We start from the raw sequence: 18,062 nt of genomic DNA on the forward strand, positions 1-18,062 counted from the left end.
ACCTCCCAGACAGGTTATTGTTTTATTAACAGTTGCACTGAATACTGTCACTGCTACCTTGCATTTCCATGCTATTACTCATAGCTCCCTAGGATAGATTCCCAAAGTGTTTTGTCCTCTGTGTGTGCGCACACACACACACACACACAGACACACAGGACTCTCACTTGTTTGACTCTAACAAGAGTTGCAAAGCTTAATCCCTGTGCATTACTCTGAAAATTTAGGAGCAGATGTCATATAGCTGGGAGTGAGAAATAGCTGTCACGTTGCTTAAGGAAATTTCATCAGTGCTGGAGGTGGTGACAACACTAAACGTCTGTGGAGACTGACATTTTCTTTGCCTCTCCCTTCATTTTTTATTTTGGTAACAGCTGCTAGAAAATTGATGCATTCATACTGTATGCTGTCTTTTGTCATGGGCTTGCATTGGGACCAAAAATATTGATTACTTGCACATCTTTCATGGCTTGACCACTGTTTGAAAACAAAACTCTGAGGAATTGGAACCAGTCCACTGCCTCTGCTTCATCCAGTGGTTTTTATATTGTATTTGGGGGTTACTTGGAAGCTTAGCAGTGATTCCTCATTAAGGAGAGCTGTCATGGTGGACACTTTTCCCTGAAAGGCCCATCTCTACACTTCTTTCCTATACTCCAGGGTGTACTTTCATATGATAGCAATATTTACACTTTTGGGAATTCTCTCTGGTAAGAGAAACCCTTTTTCATTATAGCAGAGTGCACAGAGGCACAACACAGCAGAATTTAGTTAGTCATGCGTGTATGCTGAGAGTAAAGTTACTTGGAGCCAGTTCATAGTTTCAAATCAATATAAATGGTATTTATTGGAGAACTCCATTCTAGATAGGAAAGTGAGGAGTTAGGATCTCTAATCTAGTTAGCTAGCTAGATGCAGATGGATTCTGCATCTCTGCACACATGGTACAGGGAGAGGAGCTTGCATGTTGCAAAGCAGAAGGAACAGGAAGAGAAAAGGGAAGAGGAAGTGCAAAGCAGGAAAGAAAGAAGTTAGTCCCTAAGAGTAGCAATCTACATTCCAAAGGGATAGTGTCAGAGCAATAGAGAATGGATGACCAATATCTTGACCCTCTAGCCCTCTGACTCACTAGTCTGTCCGCCACTGTCTTTGAAACAAGAGACAGCACAAAGTCCTTCACTTCCAACAGTTTCCTCATCAACCAAGAACAGAAAATTAAAGACTTGATAAACCTGCTCAGACTGGAAGATGTGAATCCTACACCAACTCCAATGGAAGTGAACTACATAAAGCAAGAAGATCAAACTGAGCCACTATCTGACAACTATAGATAACGTGAAGCATTGGGTAAGCTTCTATACATTAGTACACTCACTAGGCCAGATATTAGTACAGCAGTTGGCTTACTTTGCAGAAAGACTGCATCACCAACAGTCAAGGACTGGAATGCAATTAAGAGACTTGTTAAGTATCTAAAGGGTACTGCACACTTTAAGCTCAAGCTACCAGCTAACAGTGAACCAAAACTAGAAGCATACGTAGATGCAGACTAGGGTGGAGACCAAACAGAAAGGAAATCCACCAGCGGTCACATAATTTTCTATGGAGATGGAGCCATAGGCTGGTCAAGCACCAAGCAATACATAACAGCATTATCAACCACTGAAGCAGAATATGTATCAGCTGCACAGGGCTATCACGAGATACAATGGCTGTGTCAACTACTGAAAGATCTAGGTATAGATGTACCACAGCCCATGCCATTGTATGAAGAAAACCACAGCTGCATTCAACTCTCCAAACAAGAAGATTTAAAGAGGCGTACCAAGCATATTGATGGGAAGTATCATGTAGTGAGAAGTCTGCAAAAGGATAGACTAATCAAGCTGATCTACTGGCCAACAAATTAAATGCTTGCAGATCTACTCACTAAGCCACTACAAAGAACCTGCTTTGAAAAGCTGAGAGAGAAAATGAATCTTGTGAACTGAGTCACAAGACATCGAGAGGGGGTGTTGGAAGTGAAGGGCTTTGCACTGTCTCTTGTCTCAATGACATAGGAGGACAGACAAAAAGGGTTTCTCCTACCAGAGAGAATTCCCAACAGGTTATGGGCCCAGTATTTTGAGCTGGGTGTACTGCATATAAAGAGATAAGTCTGTTCCAGGAGATCCAGTGAGATCTAGCCGTAGACACTTTGAATTGCTAATCTACAGCAGCTGCCCTTTGACGGAGCTCAGTGAGGATGGCTACTTACCTAGAGGGAAAGCTCAGGCTGACTATCCTGAACCCAGACAATTACTTGGAATGAAAACGTGACTGAGGCTTGCATTGCGTGCCGAAGGACTACAGAAAATCACTGAAGAAGATGTACCAGTAGATGGAACCTCAGCTGCTGAGAAAACTGCTAAAGAGACGTAGAAACTAAAGGATGCAAAAGCTCAAGTTTTGATAGCTGCTTCTGTGAGTAAAAATTATCTTTCCACCATATGTGATCTTGAGACCTCAAAGGAAATGGTAAGCAAGCTAGATTCCTTGCATATGAAAAAGGGGTGGGCATACACCTTTAACTTGAGAAAGAAAATGCCGAATCTCCAGTATAAAGTCATAGACTGTTTTGCCAAGCATGTTGGACTGCTGTGGGACTTTTTTTGCTGCATTTAATGCTGAAAAGGAGGAATTTACAGAGAATCAGAAGCTGGAAGCTCTGTTCCTAAGCATGCCTCCCAGCTATGGCAATATAATCAGCCAATTGGAAACCCACACTGTTCTAACCTTTGAGAGAGCTGTGGAGACTATCTCTGCTGAAGCAAGCAGAAGACAAGTTTTGAATTCTCAACATGAAGATGAATTGGCAAATAACTTTGCTCTTAAGGCAACAATTGGCCATTCCAGAGGAAACCCAAGGTGGGGAGGGAATACTGCAAGAGGAAACTGCATGGGCCCCCCACATTTGCATACAAGGAGGTGTGGCTCAGTTTATTTTAATTAATTAATTAATTAATTAATTGCATTTGTACACTGCCCCAAACTTTTGACTCTGGGCAGTTAACAATAGTATAAAACAAGTTAAAATATATACAAAAACTTAAAACAATTTAACAATTCAAAATCAACCACAAATTAAAACCTTAAAAATTTAAAGAACAGAAAAAGCTTGGGTGAAGAGGTGGGTTTTCAAATGCTTTCTAAAAATTGTCAGAGATCAGGAGGCTCATATCTCGGTAGGGAGCGCATTCCACAGTCTCGGGGCAGCAATCGAGAAAGCCCATCCCCGTGTGGCCACCAGCCGAGCTGGCAGCAACTGGAGACGGACCTCTCCGGATGATCTCAATGAGCGGTGGAGATCATAATGAAGATGACGTTCTCTTAGATACCCAGTTTCCAAAGGAACTCAGTCCAGAGAGAGAGGTCATAAGACCGCCAGCAGGGAGACTGCTCCTGGAATGAGGCCAACTTGGACAAATGCCTTTAGATGTTTTCTGTGTAACTAATTTGGCCACAAGGTGAAGAACTGTCCCAAGAATCAGACAAAGAAAGCTGACTTTACAGAAACAGATTCAAATAAGAATTTCAGTGTTTCCCTGATGCAAGGCGATGAAAAATTTATTCTGGACACAGGATCCATGGTCCATATTTCAAACCACTTAAATTTCTATACTGAACTGTTTGATATTCCTGAAGAGATGGTTCATTTGGGAAATAATACTACAATTAAAGCAAAGAAGAAAGGCGGAGGAATTTTGTATTGCAAGTTATTAGATGGATCGGTTAATGAATTTTTTGTGAAGGATGTTTTGTATATCCCTGACTTCTCAAGCTCCTTGCTTTCAATATCCAAGCTAGAGAAACAAGGCTGTGAACTGTATATTAGAAATGGACAATGTATTGTTACCCAAAATGGAGAAGTTTGCCTTGTAGGCTCTGAATGCAAAGGCCTGTACAGTGTGCAGGAGCAACCTGTACCAAAGACAGACAGAGAAAGACCAGCCTGGTCCAAACCTGAAGCATACCAGCCCAATGAAGTGAACCTTGCTCAGTCATGCTTGCATGAAAACTGCTTGCAACTGTGGCATAGACGCCTGGGACACAGGAGCTATGAATCAATCCAGAACATGAAGGAAAGGGGACTAGCTAATGGCATTGATTTTGTACCATGTGACATTGTGACTAACTGTGTTTGTTGTCTTGAGTCCAAAGCATTTAACAAGCCATTTCCTAAGCAGAGTAAAAGGAAGACCAGAAGACCCTTGGAGCAGATCCACAGTGATATATCTGGACCACTACCAGCAACCATAGGTAATTTCAAATATTTTCTCACATTCATCGATGATTTCTCATGATACACGGTTGTCTTTCTACTAAAGGAGAAATCACAAATGCTTGAGAAATTCCAGGACTACGTGGCCATGGCAAGCAACAAATCTGAGCGGAAGCCAAAGATCCTGCGCACAGACAATGGAGGAGAGTATATGTCCAGCATCACACAGCAGTTTCTGAGAGAACATGGAATCGTGCATTAAACCACAGTAGATTACAATCCATCACAAAATGGAGTCTCAGAAAGAAAAAAATAGAAGCCTCCTGGACATGGTAAGATGCATGCTTGCTGACGCACACCTCCCACAGAAACTCTGGGGAGAAAGCATCATGACTGCTACATACATACAAAACAGAATGCACACAAACATGCGTGATCTGAGGCTGGATGAATCCCACAATGCAGTGTGCGACTTCCTTAAGATAGGAAGTCTGAAAACTACTGACCGGCCTTTTTTGCAGAGCTACTGTGTCTGTAAGAGCTACATGACAGGCACAAATTCAACAAGGGTAGACTTTTCTCGCTTTGGGCAGGTTTGCTTAAAGAGATATTGGGCTTAAAGAGATAGCGGGGATATTCAGATGAATAGCCCTCATGATAAAGGGACCCTGCCCTTATCATACGTGCCAGTGGACATCTCATCCAAACCAGCCCGTGGAGATCCAGCACATGCAGAAGGGCGATTCAGATGAGCATCCTTCTCATGTAACTGAAGGATGTGCCAAGAGCACATTGGCACATCCACCAGTGACATCAGGTCAGGTGTGTTTTTGCCATGACCCTGATGTCCTTGCATATGCAGGGCAATGTTCATTTGAACTTGCCCTCAGATAATTGTGGTGGGGGATAACTTTTGCCCTAGTCTAGAACTGGCAGAGGTTCTCCTGAGCAAGGGGATGACCTGTGTATGCTCTATGAGGCACAGCAAGCCAGACATACCCCATAGATGCATCCACATTCACAAAGGGAAGCACAGTCATCTGTGTTTGGCTTGGATGGACAGAAGGTGTTGATATTATGTGTACCTAGGAAGTCTGTGCCCAAGAGAGCTGACAAGAAACCAAGCAAAAAATGTGATAATTGTGTGTTACTGACCTGTAGAAAGCACTTGACCAGCTCCCAGATTGACTTTAGGCCAGTCACTGCAGCTGAAATGCTGAGAACTGAGATGCTGGAGTATAGATCCTCTTTGGTGTGAGCTGTGAAATATTGATTTTTCTTAGCTGATCGCTCACATTCTCAGTGAGTCGAGCAGTCACACAGAGCACCATGTTTGGAATGTGGGGGTCACCACTGAATTCCCCTGTAATGAAATGTGAAATATTTGTAGGTTATGTGGTCTGAAAAAGTTGGAGTGCATCCAATGTAACTAATGGGACTACTTGGGAGTAGGAAGTCCTACACTCATGTGTAGAAAATCATGTCTCTGGATGAGAGTTAAAGGCACAGGAACTCCCCAAAGGCAAATAGTATGAAGGGCGCATGATTCAGATGCAAGTGTCTCGGAAAACTGTGGGACATGGACCAAACTTTTGGAGTTGGAGGAAAAAGCTAAAGCAGACACACACACGCGCACACAGACACACACACACCATTTGCCATATTCGGCAATCTTTCAGTTTCAGTGTTTTTGAAACATTGCTAGAACTGCAGAAACAAGGGGACTGTTGAACACCTAGGACGACCCAGTAGTTTCTAGTTGCGTGCACCGAGTTTGTTCAAATGCAAATTGTACAGGATTTTCCTAGGGCAAGCCAAATGCTTCTGAGCTAAAAATCTATAAACTGATGAGATAATTAGTAAATGCACCACAATTAGTCAACTGAAATAAAGGGGGAAACTCACACTCTACCGACTGACAGACCTTGTCTGGCTTTGTCTCCTGTATTCTGCTTCTTACCTTGGGCATTTGGATTCTGCTTACCCTAATGTTCCCCTTTTCTTTTCTGAAAAGGGGAACATTAGGGTAAGCAGAATCCAATATTTCCACCAGTGTCCTCATTACAATATGTCTGTAATATAGATAGGCTCTGGCTGGGCATATTTCCTGCTCAGTCAGGAATGTTGCAGTGGGGATCCCTAATTTTATTCATAAATATTTATTTCTGCTGATCATTCCACCTTAGTCTCCCTCTATAACAGGAATTATGCACTCTAGGGGGGTTTAACCTAGATACTTCTCCAATTTCATTAAAATCCTTAGCGACTTCTTAAGCAATAATGATCAAGGTGCAGGCTATTTCCTGAGGATTAATAGCTGGCTGGAAAAAGTTGAAGGCCTAAGCAACTAACGACGAACCATTACGCTCAATAAATCATTTATCATCAGGAAATAGGAGAAAATAATGTTTTGTAAAGAACTTGTCAGAGGCTGCTTTATTGGTCTGTGTAGATTTGTAAACAGTTAAATATTTTTGTTAGCCACATTGTTGGAATTATAGTTTTCTATTTATCTTAAATGTTATACTTTGGTTAGTTACTAATTGATTTTAGAAATCAGTTATTTTCTCTCAAAGTTCCTTTGAAAAGGGTAGGTTGAATGCTTCACTCTCTCACTATGGAAGCTGTTGCAAAGGAGGGAAAAAAAGTCTCTAAATGAAATGTGCACTATTTATCTTAAATCTAACATCGTTTTCTATTTCTTCTTCCCAGACAATACAGACAAGCATCACTAGATTGAAGAGCTGCTATGATAACTTTTTAATCAAAAATCCGAGACAGTGGAGAGGTAACTTCTTTTTCTTTCCACTCTGTTATGCAAAATTCCAATCAATTTATTTTCATAAGGCATCTTCAATATGCCATAGCTCAAAATTCTATACAGTGAAAGGCAAAATAATGAGACGGCATTTGTAGAGGCAACTGCAATGGAAAATATGGAGCTCAGATCTTTTGAAAAGAATGAGTGTGAGCTCTTCCAATTAATCCTAAAATGAGCTGTGATTTACAATAAAGGGATGGCCATTTCAAGAGAAAGTAGCCCTCTGAGTCTGCTGCAGCAAAAACAACAGTGTTGTGGTACTTTAAGGACTACACAAAGACACACACACAGACACACACACACACACTGCTTCATGAACTAGAGTCCAGTTCATCAGATTCATGAACTGGATCTGATGCCATTTGCAGTTGGCAGATATAAGATAAAATACACAACATCCAGACTAACACTGTATGTACTCACAAAGAAAGATGTGCATAGCAAGAAGGTTGCCTGGCTGCACAAAGTCATGTAGATGTTTGAAGCTGTACTTGTGCAACACTGAGAGCCGAACAGGATCTAAGTATTTGCTTTTGTGCCTTGTTGCAGAACAGTACCTTGTGGTGCTAACGCAACACTTGCCTGGAATGCAAGCTCTTAACATAGAGCCAGGTGCATCTTAACATTCATCTGGCTAGCGCAGCATCATTATATTAGCACATGATTGCACAAACGCAATGTTAGTGTGGATGTTAGCCAATGTAAACATTGGGACAAAGGCCATGAAATGCAAGAGAGACTGTGACAATTCTGTATTAAAGCCTACTTGCACATAGGTAATCATTGTGGCATACCTTAACAGTAGCAATGGGTGATAACAAAATCCTTCTAGTTTAGCTAAGCTTATTTGTCCTGTAATGTGACAGGGAAACTATGATCTCAGTTCAAAGCTGTGCACATAGATGCAACTTTTTTGTATAAATACCCACAGTTGATTACTGCAAAATATGCAAATATTTTCATGTTTTAAAATACAGATAGGGCTCCCAAACTCTGCCCATCCTGAGGAGGAGGAGGAAGAGATGACAACAATGACGATGGTGAAAGTGCAAGTGGCTAGAAGCCAGCCTCATCTTTCTCCCTTACACTGATGTGTTCCCTCTCCACAATTTTTATGTTGCTAAATCTGACCAAGTGTTTGACATTTGGACAATGTCAAATGTTCACAATGTGATTCCTGATAGATTGATACTAGTAGTAGCATGATACACATATCACAACAGGAGAGAGTATAAAATCTCCACAGGAAAGTAGTTCACACAGAAGCCCTATACACACGTTACATTCAATGCACATAAATCAGTGTACAGTGTATACTCCTACAGGTCTGAACATGCATACAGTTATTCACACATTATGTTCAATACAGTACACTAACCTATTTATTAGGGGTGTGCAATTCGGATTTTCTGTGTTTCGATTTGTAACCGAATCGAAACAACCCTGATCCGATTTGTAACCGAATCTGACCCATCCGAATCAACCAAAATTCAATTCGGATCTGAATCGCAGCTGATCCAAATCGAATCGATTCGGGTTTTGGATCTGTCCTATTAATTTCCCAAGATTCCCAGCTTTCATTTTTTTAAAAAGCTAAGCTCTAGCCCTTATAGAAGTGCAGTTATGGAGCAAAATGTGTGGTCACTTTTTTTTAAGTGTTCGGATTCTTTGGTGTATAATAACTTTCACTCAATGAATCCTTATGTGGATTCATCAAACACTTTCATTTTTTCTATTCATTTTGACTGTCTTTTAGACAGTGCCAATTGTCAACTGCCATGTGCCAACTACACCCCACTCCCACCCACAAGGCAGTGAGGTACTACTCAGTTTAAGTTAAGTGCCTAATGGGTAGAGGCTACCACCCAAATTGCAGAGGAATTGGACAAAGGGCTGGTTTTTGGTGAACTGTTGAAGGTTTAGTGTCTTTGAGGCAGATTTGGGGCATAAAGTGGGATCTGGGGTGGAAGAGTGTGGTGAGGTGGTAGTGCCTAATGGGTGGAGGCTACCACCCAAATTATTCTTATTATTATTATTATTATTTCTTGTTTACACTGTCAGACAGGTGTTATTGACTGGTTTGTTTTATCCAGACATCGAGTCCTTCCCAATATTATTATTATTATTATTATTATTATTATTAATTATTTTTACATTTATATCCCGCTCTTCCTCCAAGGAGCCCAGAGCAGTGTACTACATACTTGAGTTTCTCTTTCACAACAACCCTGTGAAGTAGGTTAGGCTGAGAGAGAAGTGACTGGCTCAAATTCACCCAGCTAGTTTCATGGCTGAATGGGGATTTGAACTCGGGTCTCCCCGGTCCTAGTCCAGCACTCTAACCACTACACCATGCTGGCTCTCTAATTGCAGAGGGATTGAGCAGAGGGCTAGTTTTTGGTGAATTGTTGAAGGTTTAGTGTCTTTGCAGAAAATTTGGGGCATAAAGTGGGATCTGGGGTGTAAGAGTGTGGTGAGGTGGTAGTGCCTAATGGGTGGAGGCTACCACCCAAATTGCAGAGGGATTGGGCAAAGGGCTGGTTTTTGGTGAATAGTTGAAGTTTACTCATAGGTTTTTCCCTATAAGGTATAATGGAGGTTTCAGCAGCCCCATAAGTGTACTTGGAGGGTGCTGGGGTGGCCCAGAGTGAGTGGTGGTGTAGTGCACATAGGGTGCCAGCCACTCCCATGGGGTTGCTAACCCATGGGGTACAGGGTTCTGTTGTTTCTGAGGTGGTCTGAGTGTAGATTCTATGGTAGCAAATGAGAATGGATTCATGGTTTGTATTGAAAATCTCATTTGCTACCAGAGAATCTACACTCAGAACACCTCAGAAACAACAGAACCCTGAACCCCATGGGCTAGAAACCCATGGGGGTGGCTGGCACCCTCTGTTCACTACACCACCACTCACTCTGGGCCACCCCAGCACCTCCCAAGTGCAGTTATGGGGCTGCTGAAACCTACATGATTTCCTATGGAAAACTTCAACAATTCACCAAAAACCAGCCCTTTGTCCAATTCCTCTGCAATTTGTGTGGTATCGATTTGTGATTCGATTTGTACCCGAATCTAGCCAATGGACCACAGGAGTGATTCGTTTTATCTCCGAATCACCCGAATCAGCTAGATTCGGGTACAAATCAATTTGTATCCGAATCGATTCGCACATCCCTACTATTTATACCTCACATTTGAGGGGGCCTGTTCCCAGGTTCATGTTTCAAGTAAGTCCATGTACAGTCATTCACACACACAAATATACATGTGTACAGATATCTGTGCATACATACAACATAGTGAGGCTGTTCACACGAGCAGCCCCACCCAGGCTTGGGCAGTCCTACCTAGATAGGGCTGGTCATGTGAAGCACCAGGATTGAGGCTGATCCCAGCGCTGCCTCCTTGGGTAGCCTGGGATTTTTACCCGCCCTTTTGCTTTTGTCATAAGGGAGTCAAAACCTCAAAACTGCAGTTGTCATGCAATTCAAGATCATTGTGCTAGTAGATCACACATTCAAGGTTTGAGGAGTGCCTAGGCAAAGTAACTTTTAAGATTTAGAGACATTTAAGATTTAGAGACATTTAAGATTTAGAGACATTTAAGATTTATCAACATAAAAATATCACTGTAGCCAATTCAGAATGAGGGCAATGATTCCTTATCATATTATCCTCAGAGTATGTGTGGAGAGGGAACACAGATCAGTGTAAGGGAGAAAGCTGATGCGGGCTACTAGACACTTTCATGATCGTTGCCATTGTCCTCCTCCTCCTCCTTTTACCCGCCCTTTGTACATGTCTATTCTCGGGCTGCATGAAGCCCGAGCAGACGCAGAGCCAGGTGCCTAGAGCACCCAGCTTGAGGGGAAATCCCTCAGTGCTCCTTGCGTGGTGCATTTATGGATACCTGGAGGCTGGGCTTCATTTTCGTGGCCTCCAGAGAGCCACGCGGCTCAGAGCAGAATGGATTGTATGCGTGCCCGAGCCATGTGCCACACAGAGGACACCTGATCATCTGGGGAGAAGGTAGGATCAACCCTGCCTTCCACCCCACCTGCCATCCCTGCCCTAGTAACAGTCATGAGAATGACTTTAGTGCCTGAATATGCTGATAGTTCCACTAACACGTAGATTGTTTTGTTTTCAGTTTTCAAATGTCTCAGATCCTCAGTTGTAGGGATGTGCGAAATGTTTCAGATACAAAACGTTTTGTACCCAAAACAGCCTGTTTCGGGTGTTTTGTGGACAAAACAAAACACCCATTTTCCAGATCCAAAAGTTTTGTATACAAAACAAAACGTCCCTTTTTCGGCTCCAAAACGTTTTGTTGTTTCGGACCTCCATTTTGTGGTGATCTCTGAGTCAGTCTCCATTTTGTGTTTGACATCTCTTTGAATTTCCCACCCTTCCAGCCTTCTGATCGGTGACCTAAATCATGGGCTGACCTGCTGACAATTCCCTCCTTGTTCTACATTGGCTCTTTTGCTTCTTGTCACTCTTTACTGACCCCACATTGGCCAGGGGAAAGATTGCTAACCCACAGGGTACTGAGTTCTGTTGTTTCTGTGGTGTTCTGAGTGTAGATTCTCTGGTAGCATATGAGAGTGGATTCTTGTTTTTCACTGAAAATCTCATATGCTACCAGAGAATCTACAATGAACACCTCAGAAACAACAAAACCCAGTACCCCACGGGCTTGTGGGTATGGGGGTGGTTGGCACCCTAAGTGCACTACACAACCCCTCGCTCTGGGCAACCCCAGTGCCCCCCAAGTGGAACTACGGGGCTACTGAAACCTAAACCTCCATTATTCCCTATGGGAGAAATCTTAAAGACATGTAAACTTCAACAAATCACAAAAGATCAGCCTTTTGCCCAATTCTTTGAAATGATTCTGGAAGTTTCCTTGCCCCCATCGGGCACTACCACCCACCACACTCCACTCTGGGTCATCCCTTTCCCCTTGATTTGAAGCGATACATTTGCTGTAATCCCCATTATTCCCTATGGGAAAATTCTTAAAGATGTGTAAACTTTAAAAATTCACAAAAAATCTGCCCTTTGCCTAATTCCTTTGAAATTTGGGTGGTACCTTCCACCCATTTGACACTAACACCACCACCCACTCTTTTTGCCCTGGGACCCTTTTTAAAAATCCAAATCGATTCAGATTTGGAAAATTCGGCTACAAAACAAAACAAGGCTAATTCGGATTCAGAAAATTTGGGTTCAAAACAAAACGGGGGTGTTTTGATTCGGATACAAATCGAAACAAGAAAATTCCAAAATGTACACCCCTACTCAGTTGACCCTGACTTAAGGTTAAAAGATGGAGTATCACCTTAATGTCCTGGGCTCTCATCTGTCATTGACAGCTGGTGATCCACCAAGCAGAATATATCACACCAGCATGTGTTGTGGCATCCCAGATGCTTTTGTAGTCCAAGCTGCAGATCCTCAAAAGAGATTTAACAAACCCCTAATGGGCCACTGCATATGGGCTTTTGGCCTGTATCCTGTTTGGGTTGTAAGTTGTGCAGACTGCTTTATAGAATAGCTCCTCAAAATGGTTGTTTTGGCTTGAAATCACAGGATGGTGGCCAATTCTGTTACTAAGGGCAGTTGTGGAAGCACTGATAAAAGTCCTCCTTCCAAAAGATTTAAGGGCCTTCCAGAACATGCAGGTTGAATAAGCATATGCCCTTGTGCTGGCTCCCATCTTTTTAATGTCTCTGCTGTTGAAATATATATTTTATATGTAGGAACAGAGACACTTTAAATTTTTACTCTAGTTAAAAAGAGGGAAGATGCGTGCAGTTAAAAAGCCTGGTTTACTTCGCACCACATTGTGTGGTTCATTGAACACATTCACACTTCTCATATGGTTCCTTGGAAGAGCTACAAACTAAAGGGTGCCAGCGAATTCGTCCACATGCTCTGCCTTTAAAAGGCTTCACTGATTGATGGTAACTGACAGCCAGTTACTAAAAGGGAGTTTAAATTTATTTCACTGTAAAAGCCATGTCTTGAGATCCATGCCTTGGCAAAGCAAGCTCGTCACTGTCCCAAGCATTTGCGATAAATTTTTAATGAAATATGTTGATTAATCTTATGTAATATTAAACAAAGCTATGACTGTAGCCTGTGTCTTGAAGAAGAGCAAAATGACATCAGCCAGGAATCACATGTGTGCATTAGCTGCTATTCATAAGCAAGCAAAAGTGCTAGTTCAAGCTGTGTTTTGAAAAGAACTGAGTTCAGTGAAACCTAGGATAGTAATGGCGCACAGACTTTGCTGAAAGGTAGTTTGTTGAGCACTGTCTGATTGTTCCTGGAAATGTGAAGCCAGAGGAAAGTTGGGTGCAAGGTGCAACATGGAGGAATGGTGAAGCCCTACAGACTTGGCCAGTGCCCTGTATGAACTGGGTGTGAAGTGTGCACTACTGCCACGCCTATTTTTGTGAGGGTTGAGCTGCAAAAACACCTTCCAATCTTTTATATTTCCACGGCCATAGTTTCCCTGTGAGAGGAGAGCTGTTCTTGTGGTAGCAAGCATGACTTGTCACCTTAGCTAAGCAGGGTCCACCCTGGTTGCCTATGAAAGGAAGACGATGTGTAAGCACTGTAAGATATTACCCTTAGGGGATGGAGCTGCTCTGGGAAGAGCATCTAAGTTTCCAAGTTCCTTCCCTGGCATCTCCAAGATAGGGCTGAGAGAGATTCCTGCCAGCAACCTTGGAGAAGCCGCTGCCAGTCTGTGAAGACAACACTGAGCTAGATAGACCAATGGTCTGCCTCGGTATATGGCAACTTCCTATGTTCCTATGTCCCCTGACTTGCTGTTGTTTCAGTGCCATCTTTTTTTTTTTTTTAACTTAAAGGATCCTGCATGCACTGTTTCTTCAGCCTCATTCCTGTGAGCTGGAGCTTTCCCAGACAGCAGGCTTTACTGTGGGTTTTCACTGAGGCTTTAATGCAAATTCAAAGCTGCAAAAACAAAAAACCCAGATGCAATAAGTGGATTTTTTTTTAACCCCTGATATAAATTTGGCTGCACTCTAATGCACAGTGAAAAACCCAAATTGTGTGTGAAGTGCTCCCTGATAGCTCACAGGGACTTCAGGGTAAATCAGGACAAAATGTGAATGCACCTCCTGCATTCCAGATGCAGGCTAAAAGCCAGGTCTGGAAAACATCCTGGTCCCAGCATACAGTGTAGATGATAAAACCACCTTGCTGAAGCTAAACAGGTCTTAGTCTGGTCAGTGCCTGGATGGGTGACCACACTGAGATGGATATTCCTGTTGGGGTGGGGATCCACAGAGATCTATGAGGACAGATAATTGTCTCTGAAGAAGAGCATCTCACACTCAGAATGGATTGGGCAATATTGCATAAGCGATTTGTTAATAAATAATCAGCACCTTTGGGAACTCCCCCTTTTGACCGTATAACCCACCTTGAATTCTGTGATGTGAAAAGTTGGGATACCCATGTAACAAGTACATAAAAGTTAGAGCACATTGAAAGGCTCCTTAAAAATGGAATGTTGCCATGTATACCTGGCTTTTAAAGAGTTTTCGAATTAAGGTTCTTTAAAAAAACACAAAGAGGCTATTCACATAGGAACACAGGAAGATGCCAAATACTGAGTCAGACCATAGGTCCATCTAGCTCAGTATTGTCTACCCAGACTGGCAGTGGCTTCTCCAAGATTGCAGGCAGGAATCTCTCTCAGTCCTGTCTTGGAGAAGCTAGGGAGGGAACTTGAAACCTGCTGCTCTTCCTAGAGCGGCTCCATCCCCTAAGGGGAATATCTTACAGTGCTCACACATCCAGTCTCCCATTTATATGCAACTAGAGTGGACTCTGCTTAGCTAAGGGGACAGGTTTGCTACCACAAAGACCAGCTCTCCTCTCTCACGCAGGTGTACAAAACTGAGCTAAGGGAGCCCAGCCCAGCTTTGCATGTACATGTGAACTGCTGGGATCGGGCCGATCCTGGCAGCTCCACGGTGGCAAACCCACCAAAATAGCCACCCTATAAAACTAGGTTAAGGGAGCAAGAATGCCCTTAACTTCATTTTGTGGATCGTGTGGCAGCCCTGGCACTCACACAGTGCATCCTGGTAGTTCTGGGGGCTGAGACGACACACCCCAGGCCCTGACCTTCCCTGTTGCTGCCAGGCTGTGTGGGTAATCATCTGGGCATGTAGGGAGTACACCCAGCAATGGAAGCGGGATCATCTGAGGGGAAGGTAAGTATAACCCGCCTTCCCCGCAGCCCGCTCTGAAGCCCTTCTCGCTGATCGTGAGAAGAGGCTCACACATACTGTTGCATGCTATTGAGAGAGAGCCAGTGTGGTATAGTGGTTAGAGTGCTGGTCTAGGACCGGGGAGACCCGAGTTCAAATTCCCATTCAGCCATGAGACTTGCTGGGTGACTCTGGGCCAGTCACTTCTCTCTCAGCCTAACCTACTTCACAGGGTTGTTGTGAAACAGAAACTCAAGTATGTAGTACACTGCTCTGGGCTCCTTGGAGGAAGAGCGGGATATAAATGTAATAATAACAATAATAATAATAATAATAATAATATTACACATTAGAAGACTCTTTTAGAGCTCTTCACAATGTGATGATGCGCACCTGAATTTTAATTTTTAAAACCTCAGCAAATATTTTGATGCCTCCCAAGTGACTGAAAAAGTACACAAACAATAGAGGGGTACTTTTCAGGGGATGCACAAATGATCTTAAAATTCAGCCCCCCTCCCTGTTTGGTTGAAGTCTCATGTGCACCCCAAGAAGGTGTCTCAGAAATTCTGCAGCACACAAAGGCTCCTAGACAGAGTCTGAGGGGTTCATGTTCAGCTCACACGTCATTGTCGAAAGGGTTCCTTGATAACAGAAGATTCAAAGCACTCCAATCATCTATTTTATACATAAAACCAACTCTGAATATTTCTTCAGTCACTTAAGGGAATCTAAAAAGCAAGCATGCCTTTACACTTAAATCAATTTTTATGTGAGATACCATAACGCATCCTTTGGAAATTATTTTCAGGTTACAGTCAAAGTGCTGCTGTGTTTGCAGATTGCTTTGACTGGGAGATTCTCCCTAACTAGCACAATAAGGTGCCCTTTCATTCTAAATGGACATTAGTGTAGAGAACAGTTATGGAACAGGAAATATGGGGAGAGTTTGCATTAAAGTCGATTTCTGTTTTTCCATTGTAAACAAGAGCACTCAGATATGCATTGCAGCTTAATGTGCTCCTTCAATGGCAACAAAAAGACATTATATGAAATGAAACCCTATTATGAACTATTTCCATCAACAAAACCGGCTAGCATTCTTCACCCATTTCCCCCCACCCAACCTCCATTTCTCTTTAAAAGATTTCTGTGTTGTTGTGGGATCAAAAGGAAACACATTTACTCAAATATGTGAGACAAATCTGTTGAGCTGTACTGGAGCTGTAAGTGTGACTCTGATGTTGGCAAAATGAATTAAATGCTTTGAGGGTGGCAATGGTAATAGTGAAACCAGCTTCACTTCTCAGCTCCCCTCCCCTTCAACCCCTATTGTCTAGGGCGCAGGGGCATAGCAATGGGAGAGGGGGCCTGTGTTCACCCCTCTCTTCTTGGAATGAGGGAGATAATAAAGAAGATAGGGAGGGGTGGAGCTTGCGGGGGGGGGGCTCAGGAACTCGGGTTCTTTGAACCCATCTTCTCAATAATAGCTACAACCCTGCTAGGGTGCCCCAGCCTTCTAATCATGGGAAGATTTGTCTCTGCAGACAAATGCTGTCAGAGTGGACAGCATGAAGGTGAGGTTTGTGAGTGTGCTGTTGAGATTCTGTATGCAGGAATGACATCTTCTTAACAGCTGAAGAGGGCTTCAGTTTCATTCATCTGAAACCTATAAACAGAGGGCAGGAGCCTTAACAGACAGGGCTGTTACCCTGAATCTCCTCCAGAAGAGAGCATGTGCATTCACACACTGGCCAGACTTACCCCAAAGTCCGTTTGAGATCTTTGGAAGCACCCCCCACACAAATCAGGCTTTCTCTTCCAGTTTCTAGCTTGTCCTGATGTATTTCCGGGTTCTTAAAATGCTGGTTTTAAGTGAGTTTTTAATGAAAATGACAGAGCAAACAGGGAGAGGCACTGGTGTAGATTCATTAACATGATAAGAGTTAGCACTCTTTAGGAATGCAGATATAGCTCTTTAGAAATGCAAATCGAACTGGCTTGCCTAGCTCCAAAGAGCAGAAAAACCAGAATTCAGGAAGCAAACTCTTTAAGTTGTAGTTACAAAAGTAAAACCTTTGTGTTTGCTCAAGTTGACTTTTTTGAACAAGATTAGTCTGCTTGTTTAAGGTTTTCGCTGGTTAAAACACCATGCATGTACTTGAAAAAAAAAGGGGGGGGGGGTTGGAATCTGTTAGTGTATACAAATGCTTCCAGTCTAGGACAAGAGGTTTTGAAGGCAACATTGTGTTCCTACCCAAGGAGCTCTCTCTCTCTCTCTCTCCCGACCCATTGGTTAAAAGGAAAACATGGAGGCATGCAATGTGAACCTCCACCAAAATCAAACCTGAGAGCAGAGGGGAGGGGCTGCTTCCCTCATGCCGCTAGTGCAATTCAGAGTGGCTTCGCTCAACATTTACCCCAAGAGCTGCCTCTTACAAAATCTTGTATATGTTCCAGAGATGCTTTTCTGCTAGCAGCTGAGCAATATTGTGGAGCAACACAAATCACTCAGAGGCACGTATTTGTTCACATTAAGTTAGCACAACACTAGTTTGGATCCTGCCCAGCGTTTCTGCATGGAGGCTCTTTTCACAGTTGAACTGATGTACTGCGTCAGAATCAGAAGCTTTGATTCTGCATCTCATATCCACACCCCTACGTAGGCCACGTGAATAGGCCTATTGAGTCAGCAGACCATAGGTCTGCATAGCCTGGTAC

General features: G+C 43.0%; 1 long non-coding RNA gene across 1 annotated transcript in view; it reads right to left on the bottom strand.

The window, feature by feature from the left end:
* Positions 1-18,062, bottom strand: part of LOC128322149 (uncharacterized) — a 33,470-nt gene that overhangs the window by 11,703 nt on the left and 3,705 nt on the right. The window contains exon 2 of the long non-coding RNA XR_008305555.1: positions 5,417-5,624. This is a non-coding gene — a long non-coding RNA (uncharacterized LOC128322149). The remainder of the gene's footprint in view (positions 1-5,416; positions 5,625-18,062) is intronic.

Source organism: Hemicordylus capensis, chromosome 4, assembly GCF_027244095.1.
Source record: "Hemicordylus capensis ecotype Gifberg chromosome 4, rHemCap1.1.pri, whole genome shotgun sequence".
Classification (NCBI taxonomy): domain Eukaryota; kingdom Metazoa; phylum Chordata; class Lepidosauria; order Squamata; family Cordylidae; genus Hemicordylus; species Hemicordylus capensis.